General features: G+C 37.1%; 9 non-coding genes across 9 annotated transcripts; all 9 read left to right on the plus strand.

Annotated features, from left to right (window-relative positions):
* The first annotated feature begins 402 nt into the window (after positions 1–402).
* Positions 403–521, plus strand: LOC141316601 (5S ribosomal RNA). The gene has a single exon (XR_012351455.1). It is a non-coding gene; the product is annotated as a 5S ribosomal RNA (ribosomal RNA).
* Positions 522–1,322: 801 nt separating this feature from the next.
* On the plus strand, positions 1,323–1,441 carry LOC141316588 (5S ribosomal RNA). The gene has a single exon (XR_012351442.1). It is a non-coding gene; the product is annotated as a 5S ribosomal RNA (ribosomal RNA).
* Positions 1,442–3,741: 2,300 nt separating this feature from the next.
* Positions 3,742–3,860, plus strand: LOC141316589 (5S ribosomal RNA). Its single transcript, XR_012351443.1, has one exon. It is a non-coding gene; the product is annotated as a 5S ribosomal RNA (ribosomal RNA).
* Positions 3,861–3,944: 84 nt separating this feature from the next.
* On the plus strand, positions 3,945–4,063 carry LOC141316608 (5S ribosomal RNA). Its single transcript, XR_012351463.1, has one exon. It is a non-coding gene; the product is annotated as a 5S ribosomal RNA (ribosomal RNA).
* An 801-nt stretch (positions 4,064–4,864) lies between these two features.
* On the plus strand, positions 4,865–4,983 carry LOC141316590 (5S ribosomal RNA). Its single transcript, XR_012351444.1, has one exon. It is a non-coding gene; the product is annotated as a 5S ribosomal RNA (ribosomal RNA).
* Positions 4,984–5,067: 84 nt separating this feature from the next.
* Positions 5,068–5,186, plus strand: LOC141316591 (5S ribosomal RNA). The gene has a single exon (XR_012351445.1). It is a non-coding gene; the product is annotated as a 5S ribosomal RNA (ribosomal RNA).
* Positions 5,187–13,650: 8,464 nt separating this feature from the next.
* LOC141316592 (5S ribosomal RNA) lies at positions 13,651–13,769 on the plus strand. The gene has a single exon (XR_012351447.1). It is a non-coding gene; the product is annotated as a 5S ribosomal RNA (ribosomal RNA).
* Positions 13,770–14,570: 801 nt separating this feature from the next.
* LOC141316610 (5S ribosomal RNA) lies at positions 14,571–14,690 on the plus strand. Its single transcript, XR_012351464.1, has one exon. It is a non-coding gene; the product is annotated as a 5S ribosomal RNA (ribosomal RNA).
* Positions 14,691–14,774: 84 nt separating this feature from the next.
* On the plus strand, positions 14,775–14,893 carry LOC141316581 (5S ribosomal RNA). Its single transcript, XR_012351436.1, has one exon. It is a non-coding gene; the product is annotated as a 5S ribosomal RNA (ribosomal RNA).
* The last annotated feature ends 2,292 nt before the right edge of the window (positions 14,894–17,185 follow it).

Consider the following 17,185-nt stretch of genomic DNA (forward strand, 5'->3'; position numbering starts at 1 on the left):
TTGGACTGTTTTTAGGGTATGGACAAATGAACTGTATTCTTTTAACAGAGTTTACCTGTTTTTAGGGTATGGACAAATGAACTGTATTCTTTTAACAGAGTTTACCTAGTTTTATCGTGTTGTTTTAAAGTCTTTTATGTGAACCTTGTAAATACACCAAATCTATTTAAACCAATTTTCTTTTATGTCTCATTCTTTTAACCACTAGTCATCTCTCACAGTTAAATCTGACCCCATTTTAGTCTTGTAACTCGGCTGATAAGGCTGATTGTTACACTTTTATGGGAGACCGCCTGGGAATACCAGGTGCTGTAAGCTTTTGCCTTTTCTTCACTATTTATATAATATGCTGGCTTTTACGGAGGCTGATCTTTAAATAGCCCACTTTTTGGAGCAGCCCTCGCTTATGGCCATACCGCGCTGAGAGCGCCCGATCTCGTCTGATCTCGGAAGCTAAGCAGCGTCGGGCCTGGTTAGTACTTGGATGTGAGACCGCCTGGGAATACCAGGTGCTGTAAGCTTTTGCCTTTTCTTCACTATTTATATAATATGCTGGCTTTTAGAAAGACGTCTTTTACCGCTCTATTTATTACAATCATTTACATGTATTATAGAGTTTTAAGTGTTTTACATGTTTTTTAGGCCATTTTATTACTCTTAACATTTTAAGTGTATGTGTCTTTAATAAATGGATGGTTGGCCTGACATGTGACTAGACACATGACAGGAAGCAGGAAGTACAACTGTATAAGAGAGCAACATGACAAACAAAGGACAGTCACCAAACTGTTGGATTGAGGAGTTGCTAATTTTAGAGCTCACCTTTCCATTCACCACCTGCAAACTTTGGATTACACTTTCTGTGGATTGTATATACACTGGTGGACACTCACATTGGACTTATCAACACACTGGGGTTCTTGGACTGTTTTTAGGGTATGGACAAATGTACTGTATTCTTTTAACAGAGTTTACCTGTTTTTAGGGTATGGACAAATGAACTGTATTCTTTTAACAGAGTTTACCTAGTTTTATCGTGTTGTTTTAAAGTCTTTTATGTGAACCTTGTAAATACACCAAATCTATTTAAACCAATTTTCTTTTATGTCTCATTCTTTTAACCACTAGTCATCTCTCACAGTTAAATCTGACCCCATTTTAGTCTTGTAACTCGGCTGATAAGGCCGATTGTTACACTTTTATGGGAGACCGCCTGGGAATACCAGGTGCTGTAAGCTTTTGCCTTTTCTTCACTATTTATATAATATGCTGGCTTTTACGGAGGCTGATCTTTAAATAGCCCACTTTTTGGAGCAGCCCCCGCTTATGGCCATACCGCGCTGAGAGCGCCCGATCTCGTCTGATCTCGGAAGCTAAGCAGCGTCGGGCCTGGTTAGTACTTGGATGGGAGACCGCCTGGGAATACCAGGTGCTGTAAGCTTTTGCCTTTTCTTCACTATTTATATAATATGCTGGCTTTTAGAAAGACGTGTTTTACCGCTCTATTTATTACAATCATTTACATGTATTATAGAGTTTTAAGTGTTTTACATGTTTTTTAGGCCATTTTATTACTCTTAACATTTTAAGTGTATGTGTCTTTAATAAATGGATGGTTGGCCTGTCATGTGACTAGACACATGACAGGAAGCAGGAAGTACAACTGTATAAGAGAGCAGCATGACAAACAAAGGACAGTCACCAAACTGTTGGATTGAGGAGTTGCTAATTTTAGAGCTCACCTTTCCATTCACCACCTGCAAACTTTGGATTACACTTTCTGTGGATTGTATATACACTGGTGGACACTCACATTGGACTTATCAACACACTGGGGTTCTTGGACTGTTTTTAGGGTATGGACAAATGAACTGTATTCTTTTAACAGAGTTTACCTGTTTTTAGGGTATGGACAAATGAACTGTATTCTTTTAACAGAGTTTACCTAGTTTTATCGTGTTGTTTTAAAGTCTTTTATGTGAACCTTGTAAATACACCAAATCTATTTAACCCTCTGGTGCTCTTCGTTTAGCAGTCACACGTGTGCTCTTCGCGGTCAGAAGTGACCGGACACCTGTAACGCATCCTGTAATTTTTTCAGTAAAACCATTCCAATTCATTTTTGTTTAATAATATTTTTTCTTTTTTCTTTTGCATTTTGAGAGGGTTTTGTGGTAATAATGAATATTTATGCTGTAATTAATATCCATTTTTTTGCCATTGAGAATAATAAAAATTTTTATTTTTTATTTTTTTTTTAATTTTTTTTTAATGAATGCAGTATTTCAGGTTGAAATAGAGACTCAGCCATTCAACACTAATTTTTGAAGGCAGATTAGTGCCATCTGTTGGTAAAAAACGAGAAAAACATCTGTAATGGCAGGTGTAACTTGATGCCTGTATAGTTCTCTACAAAGCAGCTTGTGAATTGCCTAGTTGTTTTTAGACAATTGATTCAGCATTTTTATTAGGTGGAATAGTTGAACATACATTTAAACAATCTCAAAGACTATTTCTTATCCAGTTTGGGATAGTTTTTTGTTATAAATATGATTTGAAGTGTTAATTTTTTGTATATGCAAGAGAGTGTGTGTCTTTTGCACTCTGGATATGTAATTTTTTTATACATATATTTTTTTTTATTTTACATCTTCTCAATTTGCTGTGTTTCAGTTCATTTGTGCGTGTGTGTGTGTGTGTGTGGATGTGTGAGAAAGAGACAGAAAAATTCTGTACATTTTTGTATTTTTGTCGATTTCCCATTCATTTCCTGATGTCGGTCATTTTTGACCAAAGAGCACAAGTTTTTTTTTTTTTTTTTTTTTTGGAATCGTGCCCTCATTTTTTGTGTGTGTCCATAAAAGTCACTGAATTTGGTACCGTTCTGATGAAGCTGTGATTTAAAAAAAAAAATTCAAAACCGAAAATGTTTTGGTCAAAAGTGACCGAATAGAGGTGAGTATATTAGTGTGTTTGTGTGTGTGTGTGTGTGTGTGTGTGTGTGTGTGTGTGTCTGTCTGTGAATGGGTGTGTTTTAGAGTGTCACCCCTTCACTGCTGTGTACTTTTTTTCAGCATTGTGGAGGATTTGTAGATTGTACACACAAAAATTCTCTGAATATTTGTATTTTTGTCAATTTCCCATTCATTTCCAATGGTCGGTCATTTTAGAACGAAGAGCACAAGTTTTTATTTTATTATTATTTTTTTTGGATTGAGGAGTTGCTAATTTTAGAGCTCACCTTTCCATTCACCACCTGCAAACTTTGGATTACACTTTCTGTGGATTGTATATACACTGGTGGACACTCACAATGGACTTATCAACACACTGGGGTTCTTGGACTGTTTTTAGGGTATGGACAAATGAACTGTATTCTTTTAACAGAGTTTACCTGTTTTTAGGGTATGGACAAATGAACTGTATTCTTTTAACAGAGTTTACCTAGTTTTATCGTGTTGTTTTAAAGTCTTTTATGTGAACCTTGTAAATACACCAAATCTTTTTAAACCAATTTTCTTTTATGTCTCATTCTTTTAACCACTAGTCATCTCTCACAGTTAAATCTGACCCCATTTTAGTCTTGTAACTCGGCTGATAAGGCCGATTGTTACACTTTTATGGGAGACCGCCTGGGAATACCAGGTGCTGTAAGCTTTTGCCTTTTCTTCACTATTTATATAATATGCTGGCTTTTACGGAGGCTGATCTTTAAATAGCCCACTTTTTGGAGCAGCCCTCGCTTATGGCCATACCGCGCTGAGAGCGCCCGATCTCGTCTGATCTCGGAAGCTAAGCAGCGTCGGGCCTGGTTAGTACTTGGATGGGAGACCGCCTGGGAATACCAGGTGCTGTAAGCTTTTGCCTTTTCTTCACTATTTATATAATATGCTGGCTTTTACGGAGGCTGATCTTTAAATAGCCCACTTTTTGGAGCAGCCCTCGCTTATGGCCATACCGCGCTGAGAGCGCCCGATCTCGTCTGATATCGGAAGCTAAGCAGCGTCGGGCCTGTTTAGTACTTGGAAGGGAGACCGCCTGGGAATACCAGGTGCTGTAAGCTTTTGCCTTTTCTTCACTATTTATATAATATGCTGGCTTTTAGAAAGACGTGTTTTACCGCTCTATTTATTACAATCATTTACATGTATTATAGAGTTTTAAGTGTTTTACATGTTTTTTAGGCCATTTTATTACTCTTAACATTTTAAGTGTATGTGTCTTTAATAAATGGATGGTTGGCCTGTCATGTGACTAGACACATGACAGGAAGCAGGAAGTACAACTGTATAAGAGAGCAGCATGACAAACAAAGGACAGTCACCAAACTGTTGGATTGAGGAGTTGCTAATTTTAGAGCTCACCTTTCCATTCACCACCTGCAAACTTTGGATTACACTTTCTGTGGATTGTATATACACTGGTGGACACTCACATTGGACTTATCAACACACTGGGGTTCTTGGACTGTTTTTAGGGTATGGACAAATGAACTGTATTCTTTTAACAGAGTTTACCTGTTTTTAGGGTATGGACAAATGAACTGTATTCTTTTAACAGAGTTTACCTAGTTTTATCGTGTTGTTTTAAAGTCTTTTATGTGAACCTTGTAAATACACCAAATCTATTTAAACCAATTTTCTTTTATGTCTCATTCTTTTAACCACTAGTCATCTCTCACAGTTAAATCTGACCCCATTTTAGTCTTGTAACTCGGCTGATAAGGCCGATTGTTACACTTTTATGGGAGACCGCCTGGGAATACCAGGTGCTGTAAGCTTTTGCCTTTTCTTCACTATTTATATAATATGCTGGCTTTTACGGAGGCTGATCTTTAAATAGCCCACTTTTTGGAGCAGCCCTCGCTTATGGCCATACCGCGCTGAGAGCGCCCGATCTCGTCTGATCTCGGAAGCTAAGCAGCGTCGGGCCTGGTTAGTACTTGGATGGGAGACCGCCTGGGAATACCAGGTGCTGTAAGCTTTTGCCTTTTCTTCACTATTTATATAATATGCTGGCTTTTACGGAGGCTGATCTTTAAATAGCCCACTTTTTGGAGCAGCCCTCGCTTATGGCCATACCGCGCTGAGAGCGCCCGATCTCGTCTGATCTCGGAAGCTAAGCAGCGTCGGGCCTGGTTAGTACTTGGATGGGAGACCGCCTGGGAATACCAGGTGCTGTAAGCTTTTGCCTTTTCTTCACTATTTTTATAATATGCTGGCTTTTAGAAAGACGTGTTTTACCGCTCTATTTATTACAATCATTTACATGTATTATAGAGTTTTAAGTGTTTTACATGTTTTTTAGGCCATTTTATTACTCTTAACATTTTAAGTGTATGTGTCTTTAATAAATGGATGGTTGGCCTGTCATGTGACTAGACACATGACAGGAAGCAGGAAGTACAACTGTATAAGAGAGCAGCATGACAAACAAAGGACAGTCACCAAACTGTTGGATTGAGGAGTTGCTAATTTTAGAGCTCACCTTTCCATTCACCACCTGCAAACTTTGGATTACACTTTCTGTGGATTGTATATACACTGGTGGACACTCACATTGGACTTATCAACACACTGGGGTTCTTGGACTGTTTTTAGGGTATGGACAAATGAACTGTATTCTTTTAACAGAGTTTACCTAGTTTTATCGTGTTGTTTTAAAGTCTTTTATGTGAACCTTGTAAATACACCAAATCTATTTAAACCAATTTTCTTTCATGTCTCATTCTTTTAACCACTAGTCATCTCTCACAGTTAAATCTGACCCCATTTTAGTCTTGTAACTCGGCTGATAAGGCCGATTGTTACACTTTTATGGGAGACCGCCTGGGAATACCAGGTGCTGTAAGCTTTTGCCTTTTCTTCACTATTTATATAATATGCTGGCTTTTACGGAGGCTGATCTTTAAATAGCCCACTTTTTGGAGCAGCCCTCGCTTACGGCCATACCCCCACCTGAGGCGCTAGAGAGCAACAGGAAGTGGTTGGCAGCAGTTTGGAGAGGAAGGCTCTCCTCCATTTTGTTTATTTTTCTTTTGTTTGTATTTTTTTACTTCAAATTAGTTTTTTGTGTTTTTTTTGTTGTTTTTAAACCACCCAACAGCAGCATCTCTGCTGGCTGGAGGGTGGTTAACCTTTTTTTGCTTTTTTTCTTTAACCCTCTGGGGTCTGAGGTGTTTTGGGGCCCTGAAGAAGTTTTGACATGCCCTGACATTTGTGCTTTTTTCAGTATCTTAAAAACATATGAATGGTTAAAGTCAGATTACATTGTAATCAGCACATATTGGGCTACAATAATATGCAAGCAACATTAATGTGCATGTTTGTGTTTTTGAGAAAACTATGTTTATGCGTGGTTATTGAAAATCTAAAGTTTTGAAGTCACTGAAATAAGGCCATGAACGACTTATAGGACATTTCTTTACAAGACTTTAGATAATTGGATGTCGTAGGTTAGAATTTTTTCAACCAAATGATGTGAAAATCATCTCGTTCACTCGTTCAGAGAAAACAATATATTGATTTAAATTTTATAAAACATGTTTTGTGATCGAAAGGGATTATTCATAGGTGTGGCAATGGCCCATGAATATTTAGCAATTCACACCTGAGAGACAAAAGAGCCCTCCCTAATGGCCCCATCAATGCCTGACTTCACTAGCAGAACAAGAAACAATGTGAGAAGATTCAGAGAATGGAGTTTTAGATTATTTTTATTTTATTTACTACACTGTATAAACAAAACATACATAATGAACGTCAAAGACACATTATTGAGCTCCCTCATCTAACCACACGGATGTGCACAGACTTTGTGGCATTTCTGAAAACTTCTTCTGAATTCTGTTCAACAAATGAAACAGGAAAAATCTTACCTGCTATTTTGCATGCACACAAAAAAAGTCAAAAACTTTTTTTACACTAGAATATCAGTGTAGTTGAACATCTCAAGTTTCTAGTGCTCTCACAGGAAAACAGTTTGAAGGGACTCAAGGGAAAGAGGGCAGGATTCACTTTTGAGCAGGTTTGAGATCACTACAAAAACAAAACAAATCAAAAATCATATCAGGATCATCTGTCAGAATACAGTCTATACTCTAGCATTTGTACTAATGTAAAAAAGGACATGTAATATCTGAGAAACTAATAATTATCGTTTAGCACTATATTACTAACAAACGTGATGTAAACACACATTCAGTGTAAGCACTCATATTATATTATATATTATATTTCACCCTACTGTTGTACAATAAAATAAATAAATTAATAAGTATGATTCTACAGTCATAAAGATATCGTCATAAATGCATCTCACAGTCATAATCACATCGTTTTTCTAGAACATTATAAATATCCTGCCATTGTGTGAGATGCAATCAAACGTACTTCATAATGTTTCATTTGATTAAGTCAGGAATTTTAGTTTGGAATAAGTCTAACTAGTAAAATGTGTACATGTTTTGCCAAAGGAAACAACAGCGAAAGCTAGTAGGAAAATGAAAGTAAGACTTACTCATGTAAATGTCTCCTCCTGTTGGGTTTGCGTCGCATCACGTCCTTCTTATGATCGTGGTAAATATAAGTCTAATTTCTCACAGCATATCTTAATTCAGGAACAAACTGTAACCAAGATGAACTTGAAGTCATGTTGCTTTGTTGCGGTGATGTGGGAGTTTCCTCGCATACAGATACTCCGGTCCTTGCCGCGCCTGCAGCACATGGCTAATTTGCATGGCAAAAGATTTCGCGATAGTGGGCGCGGTCACATTAGAGATAATTAGTTGGAACTGGATAGACTAGACATCTCCTTGGTTTCATATAGATTAATTTATCACAGATTATTGGTTTTTGATCAAACTTACTTCGTTTAAAAGCATAAATCTCAAGCTTTCAGTAGATACCACTTTTCTGTTTGTGTGCTGAGTATTCACCGAGTTTGAATGATTTAAGTAACGCATTTCTAAAAGCAGTTCGCGGAGACAGAGAAAACAGAAATCACCCTGTTTGTTTTCTTTATTCTAAATAAAAAAGCACAACTTTCTGCTGTTCCTGTGAGTGTGCACAAATAAAAGTACACACTTTACAGTTTCCAATGATGTATATCTCTAATTTGTATGACTAAAACTGACAGAGCATTTTTAGTGTCTTTTGCGCTGATCTTAAAAAAAGTAGGTTGGTCACGCCGGCGTGACCGTCGGCCCCAGAGGGTTAAAATGGACGGATTAATGGATAATGACACAGGACCGGCTGGAGGAACACGAATGGTAAATGACACTGGACTGGGCGGAGAGATATGCATGGCAAACAACACTGGACTGGACTATCAACAACGAGCAAGATACAGGAAAAAACAAGATGCAAGAGACAACCCAAGTGGAAAGAAATATTTGAAGGAGGCAACAGTGATTGTGAATGTGGAACATGTAAATGAGGTGAGAGCTGTGGATATTATTAAAGCAGTGACGGACAAGTGTGGAAATGGAAAAATTCTAGCGTTAAGGCCAAGACAAGGAAAAGAGTTTGAATTAACAATGGAAAAGGAGGAATCGTGTGAGGATTTAATCGATGGACTGACAATTAAAGGGGTGAACTGTGAAATAAAAAAACTGCAAAATAGAGAATACGTTGTTTCCTTCATGCACCTGCCCGTCTACCTGGATGACACTGAAATTATTGGAAAATTGGAGGGATGGGGAGTTAAACCCCTTTCAAAAATTAAAAGAAGATGCTACCCGGGCACTGAAATCGAGGATGGAACAAGGTTCCTAAAAGTAAGGTTCCCCAAAGAAGTAGCATCATTGCCTTACAGCACGAGGCTGGAAACGGTAGAAGGGTTGCAGTATTTTAGGGTGATGCACAGCCACCAGGTGAAGACCTGTAGACTGTGCATGAGCCCAGACCACCTGCTAAAAGAGTGCCCTGAGTTTACATGCTACAAGTGTGATGAAAGGGGACATTTTGCAAGAGACTGTAACGCAGTCAGGTGCCCGGAGTGTCAGCAAATTTTAAATAAGTGTGAGTGTTGGATGGAGGAAGAGGAAGGAGGCACGGAAAGTCAGGTGGACGGACAGGTGCGTGAAGGAAACAACGAGGAGGAAGGAGAAACTGGTGAAACACAAGAGGAAGGATTACAACAAAAAGAAACAGAAGGAGCAACAGGCAACCGAGAGGAAGGAGAAGAAGAAAAAGGGAACGATGAACTTAAGGAACATACAACACAACAAGACACCCACTGGACAGAAATGGAAACATTGGACACTTCTAAAAGTTTTCTGGACGACGTAGAGAGAGATGGACAAAGAATGGGAAATCAAAACAAAGAAACAGACAATGCAGAGCAAGCAAAGATGGACAACATGGGAAAAGACAGAGAGGGGAGAGGACTAATTAGAAGGAGAGCCTTAAAGGTAAAACCAAATGTGGGAAATGCAAGAAAAAAAATCATGACAAGTGTAAACAGATATGAAGTGTTAAGTGGGCTGGAGGGAGAAGATGGAGTATAATGTTTTCTAGGTATTTGTTTTTATTTCTTTTAATGGTTTTAAGTTGTGTTACTTTTAATGCAAGGGGATTGATGGACATGGGAAAATTTGAAAGACTGAAAGAAAAATGCAAAGGAGAAGATGTTATCGCTTTGCAAGAAACAAACTGGAAAGAGAGTGTGATGATGGACTATAAAAAGAAATGGGAAGGAGATATATTATATAACAATGGGGATGGAAGGCTTGGAAGAGGTGTAGCGTTTTTAATGAGGAAAGATGTGTTTAATGCAAGCAAAGTAGTGTATAAAGATAAGATAGGGAAATGTATGGTAGTAGAAGTAAATTATGAAGGACGTGGAATTATTTTAGTGAATGTACATGCACCAACAGAGGCGAAAGAAAAGAAAGTTTTTTTTAATGTTTTAAGGAGCATTATAAAGAAATATAAAGAAACAATTATGATGGGGGATTTTAATACTGTTTTTAGCAAACAGGATATGGCGGAGGGAATGGTTTTTAAATCGGACACAGGGAGAAAAGAATTAAACGAATTGATGAGAGAAAATAATTTAATAGATGTGTGGAGAGAAAGGAACGAAAAGAAAAAAGAATTCTCAAGAAGACAAATAGTGGGGAGTTTTGTATGCCAAACTAGAATTGACTTTGTTTTATGCACGAGAAATGTGGAGAATTTTATTGAAAAGATTAAATATGAAGAAACCAGTTTTAGCGATCACAAGTTTTTATCCTTTAGTTTGGACTGGAGGAAAATGCAAAGAGGGCCGGGAGTATGGATTTTAAATACACAGATTTTAAAGAATGAAGATTATGTTTCAAAGGTTAAAGAAATTATAGAAAAAGAAAAGGAAAATGGAATGTTTGAAGAGGATAGGAGATTATGGTGGGAGAACGTGAAGTTTTTAATCAAAAAATTTTCGATCAAATATTGTAGTTTAAAACAGAAATGCAAAAGATACGAAGAAAATAAAATGAAAGAAAGTTTAGAAATGGAATTGAATAAAGAAAATAAAGACATACAAAAGATAAAGGAAATAGAGGGAAAACTGAAAGAAATAGAAGAAAAACAATATGAGGGGGCAAGGCTAAGAAGCAAAGCAAAATATGTGGTGGAAGGAGAAAAATGTACAAAGTTCTTTTTTGACTTGGAAAAAAAGAGAGGAAAAGCTGAAACGATAAAAGAAATAAGAGGGAAAAATGGAGAACTTGTAGAAGAGAATAAAAAGATATTGGAGGAAATAAGGAATTTTTATGAGGATCTGTTTAGTGCAAGGGGGGTGGAAGAGGAGAAAAAAAAGGAACTGTTGAGTCAGATAAAAGCAAAAGTAAGTGAGGAAGATAAAAAAGAATGTGACCAAGAAATTAGAGAAGAGGAGATTGAAATAGCAATAAATCAACTGAATAAAAAGAAAAGTCCAGGAATAGATGGTTTGGGAACTGAATTTTATGTCTGTTTTAAAGAGGTTTTAATAAAGATTTTAAATGAGGTTTTTAAAGAAATTTTTGAAAAGGAAGAAATTAATGAAAGAACAAGGATGGGGTTAATGAAACTGATATATAAAAGGAAAGGAGAAAAAGTAGATTTAAAAAACTACAGACCAATCACAATGTTGAATACGGATCTTAAAATTTTAGCGAAGGTTTTAGCAAACAGACTAAAAGAAGTAATGCCAAGTATAATTCAAACAAATCAAGCATATGGGGTAAAAGGGAGAGATATAGCGGATATAACGATAAGTATAAGAGATGCCATATGGTATATGAAAGAAAAAAATGAAGATGGATATATTCTTAGTTTAGATTTTGAAAAAGCGTTTGATAGGGTTGAGCACGGGTATTTATTTGAGGTTTTAAGAAGATTTGGTTTTGGGGAGAATTTTATTAAATGGATTGGAATTTTATATAAGGGTGCACTAACTAGGATTAAATGTAATGGTTTTTTAACGGATTGTTTTAAAATAACACGATCAATTAGACAAGGTTGTCCGCTTTCAGCGTTATTGTATTCACTTGTATCTGAACCTTTGGGACTTGCTATAAGACAAAATGAAAGAATAAGAGGGATAGAAATTGAGGGAAATAAGGCTGAGGGGAAAATTTTTCAATATGCTGATGATACAACGATAATTGTAAAGGGAAAGGGAAGTGTTAAAGAAGTTATGAAGGTTGTAAAAGAATACTGCGGTGGTTCTGGAAGTAAAATAAATGAGGACAAAACGATATATATGAGATTTGGCAAAGCTATGGTTTTAACGGATTGTTTTAATTTTAAGGAAGTGGAAGAAATGAGGATTTTAGGAGTTTTAATGGGGAGGAATGAGAGGAAAGTAAGAGATGAAATGTGGGAGCAACTAATAGCAGATATAGAGAGAAGGTTACATTTTTGGAGATTGAGAACACTAAATTTGAAGGGGAAGGTTTTAATATTGAATGTTTTAATGGTTTCTAAACTTTGGTATGTTTTATATGTTTCTGAAATGCCTTTATGGACAGAACAGAGGTTGAAGAAATGCTTTCTTGACTTTTTATGGGAGGGGAAACCAGCAAGGATTGCATATAACACGATTTTAGGGGCGGTAGAGAAGGGAGGTTTGGGGCTAATGGATGTGGAACAGCGAAAAAATGCTCTGAGAGTGAAAATTGTTAAGAAATACCTGCAACAAAACAACAAAACTGAGTGGAAAAAAACAATGAAATACTTTTTAAACAAATGTGGGGATTTTAATATGGGGGATGGAATTCTGTGGATGAAAACGAAAATGTGGATGACGGAAGGATTACCTGGGTTTTACAGAGAAATTTTTAGTGCCTGGGGAAAATTTTTAACAAAAATTGAATGGGATCCGCATGGAAGAGAGAGCATTTTAAATCAACCTCTGTTCTTAAATAACAAAATTTTGAAACAAGGGAAAGAAATGTTTTTTAAAAAATGGATGGAAGTGGGGATAACGAGAGTGAGAGATGTTTTGTATGAGTTTAAAGAGGGGTTTTTACCGACGCAATATATTGTGGACACAATGGAAATGGCAAAAGAAGAATATAGTAAACAAGAAATAACAAACAAATACGAAGCCATCAAGAACGCAATACCAAAAGAGTGGATTAAGAGAATACATTGCATGGAGGAAGAGCCAAAGGAGAAATTTATTTATGTGAAACTGGGGGGAAAACTGTGTGATTTTAAAGAATGTACTGTAAAAACTTTTTATTGTGTGTTTAGAGATGATGTTTTTAAAGAGCCGATTGTTAATAAGTACTGGGTGGAAAAATTCAAAGATTTAAAAAAAGAGTGTATATGGAGAAATTTAAGGGGACGATGTGTGGAAACAAAATTGGAATGTTTGGAGTATTTTATAAGACATAAAGTGGTTTTTACTGATTTTATTTTAAACAAAATTGGTCTAGAACAAAATGCTATGTGTAAAGTGTGTCAAGAAAAGGAAGAGGGGTTTTTACATATGTTTTTATATTGTAAAGAATTGGAGGGGTTCTTAAGGAAATGTAAATGTGTTATTGAAGCTTTAACTGTGGAGTGGGATGAAAACATAATGGAATGGAACAGAGTGGTGATGTTTGGCTGGGAAAAGAAGTGCCAAAACAAAAAGTTTATAAATCTGTGGGTAATGTTAATGAAAAGTGCAATATGGGAGAGAAGAGCTGTAGCTAAAAAAGAAAAAATTGTTTTGGATGTTTGGACTGTTTTTAAAAGAAAAACTGAAATATATATAGAAAGACTGTATGTGTATTTTAAAAGTGAAAATATGTTGGATGCATTTTATGTTTTTTTTACATCAAATGTTTATCGTGTCTTAAAAGATTTTATGTTGAAGCTTCCTGAGAACGAAGGATTTTTGTAAGTTGTGTATACAAATCTGTGGTGTGTAATGTAGACACTGTGTAAGACAAACTGTATTTTTTTATGTATTTTTTTATCACAAAAAAAAAAAAAAAAAAAAAAAAAAAAGAGCGCCCGATCTCGTCTGATCTCGGAAGCTAAGCAGCGTCGGGCCTGGTTAGTACTTGGATGGGAGACCGCCTGGGAATACCAGGTGCTGTAAGCTTTTGCCTTTTCTTCACTATTTATATAATATGCTGGCTTTTACGGAGGCTGATCTTTAAATAGCCCACTTTTTGGAGCAGCCCTCGCTTATGGCCATACCGCGCTGAGAGCGCCCGATCTCGTCTGATCTCGGAAGCTAAGCAGCGTCGGGCCTGGTTAGTACTTGGTTGGGAGACCGCCTGGGAATACCAGGTGCTGTAAGCTTTTGCCTTTTCTTCACTATTTATATAATATGCTGGCTTTTAGAAAGACGTGTTTTACCGCTCTATTTATTACAATCATTTACATGTATTATAGAGTTTTAAGTGTTTTACATGTTTTTTAGGCCATTTTATTACTCTTAACATTTTAAGTGTATGTGTCTTTAATAAATGGATGGTTGGCCTGTCATGTGACTAGACACATGACAGGAAGCAGGAAGTACAACTGTATAAGAGAGCAGCATGACAAACAAAGGACAGTCACCAAACTGTTGGATTGAGGAGTTGCTAATTTTAGAGCTCACCTTTCCATTCACCACCTGCAAACTTTGGATAACACTTTCTGTGGATTGTATATACACTGGTGGACACTCACATTGGACTTATCAACACACTGGGGTTCTTGGACTGTTTTTAGGGTATGGACAAATGAACTGTATTCTTTTAACAGAGTTTACCTGTTTTTAGGGTATGGACAAATGAACTGTATTCTTTTAACAGAGTTTACCTAGTTTTATCGTGTTGTTTTAAAGTCTTTTATGTGAACCTTGTAAATACACCAAATCTATTTAAACCAATTTTCTTTTCTGTCTCATTCTTTTAACCACTAGTCATCTCTCACAGTTAAATCTGACCCCATTTTAGTCTTGTAACTCGGCTGATAAGGCCGATTGTTACACTTTTATGGGAGACCGCCTGGGAATACCAGGTGCTGTAAGCTTTTGCCTTTTCTTCACTATTTATATAATATGCTGGCTTTTATGGAGGCTGATCTTTAAATAGCCCACTTTTTGGAGCAGCCCTCGCTTATGGCCATACCGCGCTGATGGGCGCCCGATCTCGTCTGATCTCGGAAGCTAAGCAGCGTCGGGCCTGGTTAGTACTTGGATGGGAGACAGCCTGGGAATACCAGGTGCTGTAAGCTTTTGCCTTTTCTTCACTATTTATATAATATGCTGGCTTTTACGGAGGCTGATCTTTAAATAGCCCACTTTTTGGAGCAGCCCTCGCTTATGGCCATACCGCGCTGAGAGCGCCCGATCTCGTCTGAACTCGGAAGCTAAGCAGCGTCGGGCCTGGTTAGTACTTGGATGGGAGACCGCCTGGGAATACCAGGTGCTGTAAGCTTTTGCCTTTTCTTCACTATTTATATAATATGCTGGCTTTTAGAAAGACGTGTTTTACCGCTCTATTTATTACAATCATTTACATGTATTATAGAGTTTTAAGTGTTTTACATGTTTTTTAGGCCATTTTATTACTCTTAACATTTTAAGTGTATGTGTCTTTAATAAATGGATGGTTGGCCTGTCATGTGACTAGACACATGACAGGAAGCAGGAAGTACAACTGTATAAGAGAGCAGCATGACAAACAAAGGACAGTCACCAAACTGTTGGATTGAGGAGTTGCTAATTTTAGAGCTCACCTTTCCATTCACCACCTGCAAACTTTGGATTACACTTTCTGTGGATTGTATATACACTGGTGGACACTCACATTGGACTTATCAACACACTGGGGTTCTTGGACTGTTTTTAGGGTATGGACAAATGAACTGTATTCTTTTAACAGAGTTTACCTGTTTTTAGGGTATGGACAAATGAACTGTATTCTTTTAACAGAGTTTACCTAGTTTTATCGTGTTGTTTTAAAGTCTTTTATGTGAACCTTGTAAATACACCAAATCTATTTAAACCAATTTTCTTTTTTGTCTCATTCTTTTAACCACTAGTCATCTCTCACAGTTAAATTTGACCCCATTTTAGTCTTGTAACTCGGCTGATAAGGCCGATTGTTACACTTTTATGGGAGACCGCCTGGGAATACCAGGTGCTGTAAGCTTTTGCCTTTTCTTCACTATTTATATAATATGCTGGCTTTTACGGAGGCTGATCTTTAAATAGCCCACTTTTTGGAGCAGCCCTCGCTTATGGCCATACCCCCACCTGAGGCGCTAGAGAGCAAACAGGAAGTGAGTTGGCAGTTTGTAGTGTGCAGTAGGTGAGATAGGCTCACCATTTTTCTGGGTGTTTTTTCACATTTATTTTGTTTGTTTTTTAGTTAGAAAAAGTTTTTTTTTGAGGAAGGTTTTTTTTAACCCCAAACAGGTCTTTCTGTTTGGGGTTTGAGACAACCAAAATATGGATTTAATGGACAAAGAACACGGACTGGTAAAACAACATGAGATGGGAAATGCGGAACCAGGATTTGTTGCAGACATAACTGAAAGGAATATAAATGAAAGACATGGAGAAAACAATAATGAAACGTGGGCGACGGTGGTTTCAAGGAGGAAACAAGAAAGAAAAACAACTGGACAAGAACGGAAAGGAGATCTACAATCAACTGAAGGTATTGGAATTGAGAAAGAAGTTGGAGAAAAAAGAAATGTTTTATCTCAACGACAACAAATGATACAGAAATTAAGCAAACAAACAAGGTATCAGAGGGAATACAAGAAAGAAGCAACATTAACAATGACTGTTAAAGATATAGAAAATATAACAATAATTATGATAATTAAAGCAGTTGAAGAGAAAGTTGGAATGGGAAAATTGATCGGACTGAGAAGAAAAAATAATTATGATTTTGAAATGACTATGGAAAGTGAGATGGACTGTGATTTGCTGTTGAATGGAATAATGATAAACGGACAAGAATGTGAGATAAGGAAATTGTGTGCAACAGAAAGAATGGTGTCTTTCTTGAGTCTGCCCAGCTATATAGAAGATGAGGAAATCAGTCAAAAACTAATCAATTGGGGTGTAACTCCCATTCTACCACTAAGAAGAAGATATCATCCCGGGACAACGGTGGCAGACGGAACACGATTTTTGAGGGTAAAGTTTCCACAAGAGGTGACGTCTTTACCATACAACACAAGCTTCAGGACTGAAGAAGGAGTGCAGTACTTCAGAGTGATTCACGATAATCAAGTGAAGACATGCAGGATCTGTGTAAGTCCGGAGCATGAAAAAAAGGACTGCCCACAATTCACATGCAGAAATTGTCTTGAGCAGGGGCATTATGCGCGAGACTGTAAAGTCCCGCGGTGCCAAGGCTGCCAAAAGACAATGTTAAGATGCAGATGCGAGATAGAAGACGAGGAAAATGAAGATCCAGGAATGGAAATACAAGAGGTAATGGGAGTTACAACAATTGAGAGGTTAAATGACTCACAAAGGCAGACGCAAGGAGAGGACGAGAAACAAGATGACGAGGAAGAGGAGAACAACAACATAGATGAGAATAAAGAAAAGAAGGAAGATGAAGAACAAGGAATGGAGATGGGAGGAGGAGCGAACAAAGAGGATATAAATTTGATTAAAGAAGGATTTTCTAAGGAACAGGACGATGTGGACACTAATGAACTGGACTACGAAAAAGGACAAGAAAAAGAAAAAGCTGAGGATAAGG

The sequence above is a fragment of the Garra rufa genome, unplaced genomic scaffold (genome assembly GCF_049309525.1).
Source record: "Garra rufa unplaced genomic scaffold, GarRuf1.0 hap1_unplaced_115, whole genome shotgun sequence".
In the NCBI taxonomy this organism is placed as follows: domain Eukaryota; kingdom Metazoa; phylum Chordata; class Actinopteri; order Cypriniformes; family Cyprinidae; genus Garra; species Garra rufa.